Raw genomic sequence first — 9,880 nt, 5'->3', positions numbered from 1 at the left:
TCTACTAAATCACACACAAAAGCAACGATTCAAATCAAATCAAAATACTGTTACACGCACAAACTTGTTTTAAGGAGGTACGCCCTATTTTATTTCACAACAGTTTCATAGGAACTAACTTGTAGTTACGCCAATATTGTCATCGCCAGCTAACTTGGCGGAGCGCACAAACCCAAAATTGCTTACTGGCTTAGGTGGGGTCTTTAGTCTCCTCCCAGTTATCAGGGGCGTAACACTTAAGTGATTTGCGGCTATTATTTTTCAGACTTCTTATTATTTCGGATAGTTAAGTGTGTTTGTGACAATTTCTAACGATGGCGTTGAAAAATAGTAGAAAGAATAATTATGTTATTAGTGGACAATCTCGGGAGAGATTAAAGATTTCCACTGGTGGAAATATTTTGTTTGTTTATGTCTACCTTGTATTAAATTAAAATATATCAAAAATAGGTGAATATTTGACATACTTAATAATGTTGACAGCTTACCACACTTACAAAAAATTAAATTATTCGTTATTTTACGGGAAAAAATTAAATACAGGAAAATTAATAATATGCAGTGTTGCCATCTTGGCCCTCGGAACTTACAGGAGTAATCAGTATGGCCCTAAGGCTGGAAAGTTTGGAGACCCCTGATTTAGATCACGTTTTTGCAAAGCTTTTAATATTCTTAATAACTTCCAAAAATCCTCTTTATGTCCATGTCTATTTTCGTTCTTAGCGATTTTATTTTTTTAAATGCCATCGCAGCGATGGAGTTCGGTTATAAAATTAATATGGCTCTATTAATGTCTTTTACTAGCTTATGTCTAAATTTATTCAATAATTTTTTCTAACATGGAAAATCAAAATTAAATGGAACGGCGAAACGCAAGCGACTCCATCTTTAAACAAATAAATATTTGTTTCAGAAACAAATTTTCTCTTATATCTATACCCTATCCTTCTAAAATTTGCAAGCAAAATGGGAGATGAATGCAGAGACATGGGGAATCTATAATATGCATTCCACAACACATCAATTCGTCAAGGCAAAGATCAACAAATTTGTTTCCTAGTACTGAATACGTGAGTAAAAACGCAGGTAGGTAAAAGCATTTAATATTTAATTACGATTCAGAGGCCACTACCATCCCTGTACAGCCCATTTCAACCTCTTGGTATCTTCAGGAGAGCCTGTAGTGGTGCTCTGACTGGAAATAAAATATTTTCGCCCCGTATGCCAATTACAATAAAATGATTAAAATTTAGACGCAATAGCGAACTCTATTAAAGAAAGGACCTTCCTTTAATAGAGAATAGGTATACCTATTCCGCCTAAATGTTAAGTATTTCATTGTAATTGTTATACGGGGCGAAAATATTTAATTGCGAGTCAGAGCATCACTATAGGCTCTTCTGAAGATACCATGAGGTTGAAATGGATCATAGAGAGATGGTAGTGGTCTCTGAATGGTAATTAAATGTTAAATGCCTTTACCTAAAGTAAAATGTTTTTCGTCAATTTTGACGTTACTATCTCACAACTTAATGTTTTCCATCTTTAGCCTTATTGTTCCGATTTTTAGCACACTCATCACTAGGGAGCGGATTTTATGCTAAATGCATATTGCATGCATATTTCGCATATTTCAGAACTTTACTAAATTTTGCATATTTTTTAAAAAACATGCATATGTTGTGCCTATTAAAAATATTTAAGTCCAAAAAAAAAAATTTAATTCGACACAAAATATTTCCCCGCACAGGCTGTTATAATTCGAAAACTACCTGAAGAGAGACGGCTCATTCACTGCCTTTTCATTTTTTCTTAGAAAATACCCGATCTTTACACAAAGTACTTATTTATAGTACGCCGTTATAAAATGATTGTAGGATGTTAAAATGATGAAGGTGACTGAAGGATGGTTTACCGGGAAATCCGAATTTTATTTACTTTTATTATATTTAGCAGGTACCTACAATTCTGGTGATTCTTTTAAATCCCCCATTGTTAAGAGAATTTACACATTTAACCATAGCACAGTATGTATACCCCATTCCACGAATATACGACCCTCTTGGATTATCGCGACAACGAATATTTTACTGTGCAAAATATGAAGAACGAAAGTAAATTGCAAATTATATTGTTGTTTATTGGAGTCATTATTAGAGCAAAATCCTTTCGTACTTCTTATGTTGCACACTAAAATATTCGTTGTCGCAATAATCCAAAACAGTCGTATATTCGTGGAATACACCATATATAGAGGTTCCACCATAGTTTTACGATTTTCTAACGGGAATTGAAATATTCATGCTTTAGATCAGATCCCGTCTTTAAACGGCTTTAAAACTTTGGAGGACATATTTATGCGAAATCATTAATGGAAATTTTGAAATTGATTTTGGTGCAGAATATTCGGCTTTAACAAGTTATTTTAAATACGCCCCAATTACTTCTATTGATGTTGAAAGGAGTTTTTCAAGTTATAAAAATATCAAAGAAAATGTTTCCTCTTAAAAAATTTGGAAAATATATTGTAGTGAATTATAATCGAAGATATATATAGTGATATTGTTGTTTTATTTTAAATAGGTAACTATTGGTATCAGTTTTTGTAAAAAATGTGAATAGATTGCATATATTTAAAATAATGATTTTATTTGAAAGATAATAAATAAGATTGCCGCCCCCTATAAAAGAACCCGCTAGAATATAATAGAACAGAAAATTTGTGGTTTCTCGAAATGCGCATTTTTTAAATTTTTGTGCATATCTTGCGCATATTTCGTAATTTTTTACTGCATATATATGCGCATATTTCATCAAAATTGATCGCATATAAATCCGCTCCCTACTCATCACTCATCACGTCGTCACTGTACTTATAACTTTTTTCTCGTTTCTTTTTATAGATATTGATGAGACTACACTTAATAGAAGAACCTCAAATATATTGCTCGACAAAAATGGAAATATTATAACGGAGACAGAACGAAAACTACGACGATGGAAAGAGTACATCGAGGAACTATTTCATGACCAGAGAGAAGCTAGTACATCCGTAGATATCCAAACCGCAGATGTGGGCCCAGAGATAACCAAATCAGAGGTTAGTCAGGCAATAGACTCTATGAAAACCAATAAAGCTGCTGCTCCTATTGAATTACCTAGCGAGCTGATAAAGTTGGTCAACGAGAAAAACCTGGACATAATAATAGAACTGTTCAACGCTATCTATACTGCGGGAATCATCTCTAGAGAAATGTTGACATCAGCATTTGTGTGTTTGCCAAAGAAAGTGAATGCCAAACAATGCAGTGACTACCGAACCATACGCTTAATGTCACATACCTTGAAAATTCTGCTAAAAATTATTCACGCCAGAATACACTCTAAACTGGAACTGGATATTAGTGACATTCAATATGGGTTCCTCAATGGTATGGGTACCAGAGAGGCATTATTCTCCTTCAACGTGCTCACACAGAGATGTTTGGATGTTAACCATCCTCTTTACGTCTGTTTTATAGACTACAATAAAGCGTTTGATAAAGTAAAACATGATCGACTCATGGAAATTCTGGAAACTGAAAACCTAGATGAAATAGATTTAAGACTAATAACACCTCTATTACAATCAGCGAGCAATAGTAAGAATTGGAAAAGAAACATCTGAAGAAATGGAAATAAAGAGAGGACTCAGGCAAGGCAGCATACTATCACCTCTATTATTTAACGCTTATTCTGAAGAGGTAATGCGAGAAAATCTGGAAGATGAAACAGTCGTCACAAGAGTAAATGGAGTCTTAGTTAACAACATCAGATATGCAGATGATACAGTAATAATAGCCGATAGTTTACAAGACCTGCAAAGACTCATGGGTAAAATAGTAAGGTGTAGTATGGAGTATAGATTTTCTCTCAATATCAAAAAGACGAAGTTTCTGAAAATAAGTAAAAACAACCATAATAACGAAATCTTGATAGTAGAGGGCCAACAGATCAAAAGATTAAAAAAATACACTTACCTAGGAACACTTATAACAGAAAATAATGACTACACTGCAGAAATCAAAGTCAGAATCTAAAAAGCACCTTCTAATTTTATGAAAATGAAAAAGGTCCTATGTAGCAAAGATTTAACATTAGCTCTTAAAGTACGCCTAACAAAATGTTACGTATACAGTGTACTATACTATGGACTGGAATCATGGACGTTAAATTTAGAGACAATGAGACGACTTAACGCCTTTAAAATGTGGACCTATAGAAGAATTATGGGGGTATCCTGGGTAGATAGAGTTACGAACAACGAGGTACTGAGAAGAATAGGTAAAAAAAGGAAGTTGAACTTACAATTAAAGAAATAAAACTAAAGTATCTCAGACCTGTAATGCGGGGCGAGAAGTATGGCATCCTGCGACTCATAATGCAAGGAAAGATAGATGGCAGAAGAAGCATCGGAAGAAGACGAATTTCATGGCTGAAGAACCTGAGAGAATGGTTTGGATGCAGCTCAAAACAACGATTTAGATCTACTGCCTTAAAAATTAAAATAGCTATGATGATGGCCAACCTCTGTAGCGGAGATGGCACCTGAAGAGGAAGATGTTTATACTTATTTTTCTGTATGTTTCCGTTGAAACTGAATAATAATTAATTCATGTTTAGTAGCTCCACTTAATAAATTCTTAATTAGTTTCGTTTCTGCTTTTATTAATTCCACGCCCCGGTTACCTTATTTACTATTGTTTTTTGCCAAAATTATAATATTAACGATTTGATTTAATAACTTCCAAATAAGGTCATAACCCCGTCAGACGAAATATTTTCGTCGTTCCTGCACCTCATTATATTCTATTTATTCGTACTTTTAATATTCTCTTCAGAAAGGCGCAATCAAGTCCGTTAATTTGTATAGTGGCAATAGGACTTGTTCTAGCATTAAATGCATTTGCCTTCGCTTGGTATCGAGATGGAATTTCCTTAGAAAATTATCAATATTTGAGAACCTGTTATTTTGTAACTTATAACGTGTCATAGATACTGCAGTTTTATGCGTTTGATGATAAACACAATCTCCGGTTCCTTCTTCATTCTTCCTAGAACTTCCTTGTTCGTGATCCTTGCTGTCCATGATATTCTCAGCATTATTCTAGAAAGCCATATCTCAAATGCTGAAAGTTTTTTTATAGTGGTGTCTGCAAGCGTCCATGCCTCTGCTCCGTAAAATAATATAGAGAAAACACAACATCTGAAATGTCTCATTTTTGTATATAGGAATATTTTGTGGCTTTTGAAGTTAAAGACCGTCTTTGGGTAAAGACCGTTGTTGCCTTTCCTATGCAGCATTTTATTTCCTGTACATTGCTCCACTGCTCATTTATAATAGTTCCCAGGTAGCAACACTGTTTTACGATATCCATCTTCGTTCCATTAATATATAGATGAGCTCCGTTTATATTCTCCTTGCTTATAATTTAATGTTTAGTCCGTAATATTGACTGTACCTACTCGTTGATTCTATCCATTAGCCGCTGTCAGCCAAGTCCCTCTAAACTATCTGCTATCACCATGGTGTCTGTGGTATATTTAATATTGTTTACTTTTCTCCATTTAGAAGGATGCCTTCGTCTACTCCGTATAGAGCCTCGTTAAAAATTATCTCTGAGTACATATTAAATATCAACGGCGATAGGACGCATCCCTGTTTAACTCCACGTAGTATTTTTAAGTCATCTGTTTCTTCTCCGTTAATTTTCATATATGCGGTCTGATTTCAGTAGAGTTCTAAAATTATTCTGAGGTCTTTGTCATCCAAGTTAGGGGTCTTTGCCCGTCGGGGTATGCAAGGGAGGCGCCGCCTAACCTCTTCAAATGTACAATACAATAATAAATTATTTAGAAGATGAAGTTTTCGATCCTAATAGCATTATTAATAATATTTAAAAAATATTAAAATATTACTAAAAGATTTTTAAATTGAAAACTTATTGGTCCATTTCCTTGGTAACACCTCCAAGGCTTCTAAAATTTGCAAGCCAAATGGATGCTGAAGCGAAGAAGACAAGAGCGAATTCAAAAAACTTACAATTCACGACCCCGTCTGTTCAGCTGGTAAATTCCAACAGAAAATGGACCTAGTTACTCGAAAGAGTAAAGACCAATATAAAAATAAAATAAAATTTTTATTTCTAATTCAGTTGCAATACGAAGGCAAAACAATCTTACTTTTTAATTAGAATACGGAGCGCAGTCCAGTCCTCTGAATCGCGATTTTCTGCTCTTTTTGGAGCCTCATCGGAGAGAACGTAGGCTTGTTCTCCATACTCCAATTGATCAGCACCGAGAGCTTTTCCCACCCATTGCAACTGAAGTGAAAATATTAGGTGACTAGCGTCATCTGGCAATTAAAAGATGAAGTTTTCGATCCTAATAGCATTATTAATAATATTTAAAAAATATTAAAATATTACTAAAAGATTTTTAAATCGAAAACTTATTGGTCCATTTCCTTGGTAACACCTCCAAGGCTTCTAAAATTTGCAAGCCAAATGGATGCTGAAGCGAAGAAGACAAGAGGAAATTCAAAAAACTTACAATTCACGACTCCGTCTGTTCAGCTGGTAAATTCCAACAGAAAATGGACCTAGTTACTCGAAGGAGTAAAGAACAATATGAAAATAAAATAAAAATTTTATTTTTAATTCAGTTGCAATGCGAAGGCAAAACAATCTTACTTTTCAATTATAATACGGAGCGCAGTCCAGTCCCTTGAATCGCGATTTTCGGCTCTTATTGGAGCCTCATCGGAAAGAACGTAGGCTTGTTGGCATGGAGAACAAGCCTACGTTCTTTCCGATGAGGCTCCAATAAGAGCCGAAAATCGCGACTCAAGGGACTGGACTGCGCTCCGTATTCTAATTGAAAATTAAGATTGTTTTGCCTTCGCATTGCAACTGAATTAAAAATAAAATTTTTATCTTATTTTTAATAAATTATTTATTAATATAAATTATTTATTTCAAAATTGTAATTTATAAATTTTGACACAATACGTAAGTATCTAAAATAAAAAATCTACTTTTTAATTTCTCTTCGAAGTTGTAATTATTGTACGCTCCTCGTAGTAGTGCTACTCACTTCTTTATGGCACTACCCTATAATAGTCAGGCACTTTTCAAGTCCGCCTAAAGAACAGAACAGAATGATATGGGTCTCTCATTTTTTACGCTAAGGCTAAGCACAGCGTTGTAACTGTGGCTTGTCTAGCCGTAGTGGACGAGAATTTTCGGGAACTTTTTGAGGCTAGGTTAGGCTACATTTTTTTGCGCCTTCGACAATGGTTGTCCCGAGCTGCATCTCGGGATAGCCAATTGTATGTTTTAGGATCCTGACTACAAATACTGAAAAACCTGAAAGTGCGAATTTTGTCATGAAATTTGATACGTGGGAATAGAATAATATTTGGAACAACTTTTCCAAATAACTTTTTCCGATATCTCTAACGCGAAGCAAAATATCGAAAATTCGCCCTGTTTGTAGATTCGCAGTAGATAGCATTTAAAATTTAAATTTGAGTTGAATATGACTACCTATATTAAAAAATGTGAACCATCACACTTGCTTGACTGCAAAATTTTAAATCTGTATTTATTTTGATTAATAATTGCCTTTTAAAGTTCTTAACATGCATTAAAAAGTGCATAAACATGTCAAAACTCGCATATTAAGGGCCAAGTTTAGTTACTCGCGAGGTTTTTGAGGTCGCTGAACATGACTACGCTATCACAACCTACTCCCGGAGCACCTGGTGCCCAGGGTCACTGCTAGAACATCTGGAGGTTCGAGGGCTAACGGCCCTAAATTGATGCAATCAGTTTACTAGGAGGTTTGCGGAGTCGCTGAATACGAATATGCCATCAGAACCGACTCCCGTAGCCCCTATCGCCCTGTGTCACTGTTGTAGCACGTGATTTGGAGTTTCTAGGGATTTTGGTACCAAATAAATGCAAAACGGATTATACCGGGGGTTTGGGTGCTGCTGAACACGAACACTCCATCAGAACCGACCTACGGAGCACCTTGTGTCCGTGGTCACTTCTAAGGCACGTCATCTTCTGGGGTTTTTAAGGTTTTCGGCACGGAATGCATGCAAATAGATTAAGTAGGCGGTTTTTTGGGTCGCTGAATACGAATACGCCATCAGAATCGACCCCCGACTACCTGGTACACAATGCGAAGGCATGTTATTTTCAGGAGTTTGGAGGACTTTTGGGCATCAGGTGCAAGGGGGGTCGGTTTTGATGGCATATTTTTGCTCAGCTACCCCAAAAACTCCCGAGTAATCTGTTTGCATAAATTTAGTGCCGAAAACCCTCTAAGCTCTAGATGACGTGCCTTAGCAGTGAACCTGGACACCGCAGGTGCTCCGATGGTCAGTTCTGATGGCGTATTCGTCCTCAGCGATCCAAAAACCCCCCGAGTAACAAAATCTGGCCCTAATACACTTATTTTGACATTTTTATGCACTTTTGGATGCATATCATGCACTTTAAAATGCAACTATGCATTTCCAGCCATTTATCTATTGTTGACTTTTTTACTGGTGTCATCCTGGACACAATGAAAAAAGTTGTAAATTTCTACGTGCTGTATTTAAATATCGATTTATTTTTTCCTAAATGTCCTGGTCTATTTATTAGTAATCACACCACTGACTCATTTGTCAAGGTCGTTAAGCCAAATGTTTATGCTCGCGTACTTGTGAATTGTACATGTCGTGTGAGTGCCCTGTTTGTCATTGCAATCGCAAACTCGTATACTTTCCAAGTAGGCGAATAATTCTGTACTTGCGAAGTACACGAGTTGTTTGCCATGGAAAAAAAGTATTGTGTGATTTGGTAGAATGCGATCTTACTCTTTAAAAAATATGTCACGTATTTCAGCGCCATCTCAGCACCTGGTTAAATGGAAGGGTACTACAAATCTGGCCTCCACATAAGTGGTCTGTAGCTTCGACATGATAGGTGTGAAATTTTAAACGTTCTTGTTGTTGATTGGATAGGAAGAGTGGCTTAATCTAGCCTCCATGCTAGGTACACCATAGCCTCCATACGGTACTTCCAATATTTAATATTTTATTCAAGTGGACAATAAAGGTACAACACAAACAACTTTTGTTTCTTAATTATTTATTTATACAATAATGTGACATTTTACATAGAAATATGAGTATTTAATTTGGATTAAATATATGTTTACTCGTTGAATTTTTCCACCGTCTGCACACAACACCTGATGGGAGCCATTAGACCTAACAACAAAACGCGAAATAAAATGTGGATTTTAAAACTGTTGGATAACCAGTTCCTACAATCAGAAAATCTCTACCTTACAATCAGAAAAACTTACCTTTAAAAAGGTACTCGATTACAAAATAACAAAAATATCAAAAAACACGACTGAATATCAGCTTTTTATGGTGACACAAACACATCACATAACCGACCATATAAAATAACTGAACGACAACGAACGAACGAACACGAACACTGAACACAGATTCACAGATAGCGCAGGATTTGTCAAAAGTCATGTTCCACCAATCACAATGCCGACATCAGCGCCTCTGACAAAATGGAAGGAAAATAAATACGATTACATGTTTTTTATTAGAGTGCGCGGGGCATGTCGTTTGCTGCCGGCTTTACTGAGAGATTGTCACTGTCATCGAAATTTGAAATGACAACGGAGTACAGAAAGATGGGTAAGCATGTTCGGTATTGTGACTAAATGATTAGATGAAAAGAGAGTTACCTATAGGCCAGGCGCCAAACCAATTTGTAACGGGAAAACAAGTTATAACAAATACAGAAGATTATTATTA

At 35.7% G+C, this 9,880-nt stretch overlaps 1 long non-coding RNA gene across 1 annotated transcript; it reads right to left on the bottom strand.

Moving 5' to 3' along the window:
• Positions 1-9,168: 9,168 nt before the first annotated feature.
• On the bottom strand, positions 9,169-9,637 carry LOC126882795 (uncharacterized). Its single transcript, XR_007697395.1, has 2 exons — positions 9,406-9,637; positions 9,169-9,307 (listed from the first exon to the last, which is right to left on the bottom strand). It is a non-coding gene; the product is annotated as an uncharacterized LOC126882795 (long non-coding RNA).
• Positions 9,638-9,880: the final 243 nt, after the last annotated feature.

This window comes from Diabrotica virgifera, chromosome 3 (genome assembly GCF_917563875.1).
Source record: "Diabrotica virgifera virgifera chromosome 3, PGI_DIABVI_V3a".
Lineage (NCBI taxonomy): Eukaryota > Metazoa > Arthropoda > Insecta > Coleoptera > Chrysomelidae > Diabrotica > Diabrotica virgifera.
The sequence above is the reverse complement of the archived record's forward strand: the minus strand, read 5'-3'. Positions and strand labels throughout refer to the sequence as shown.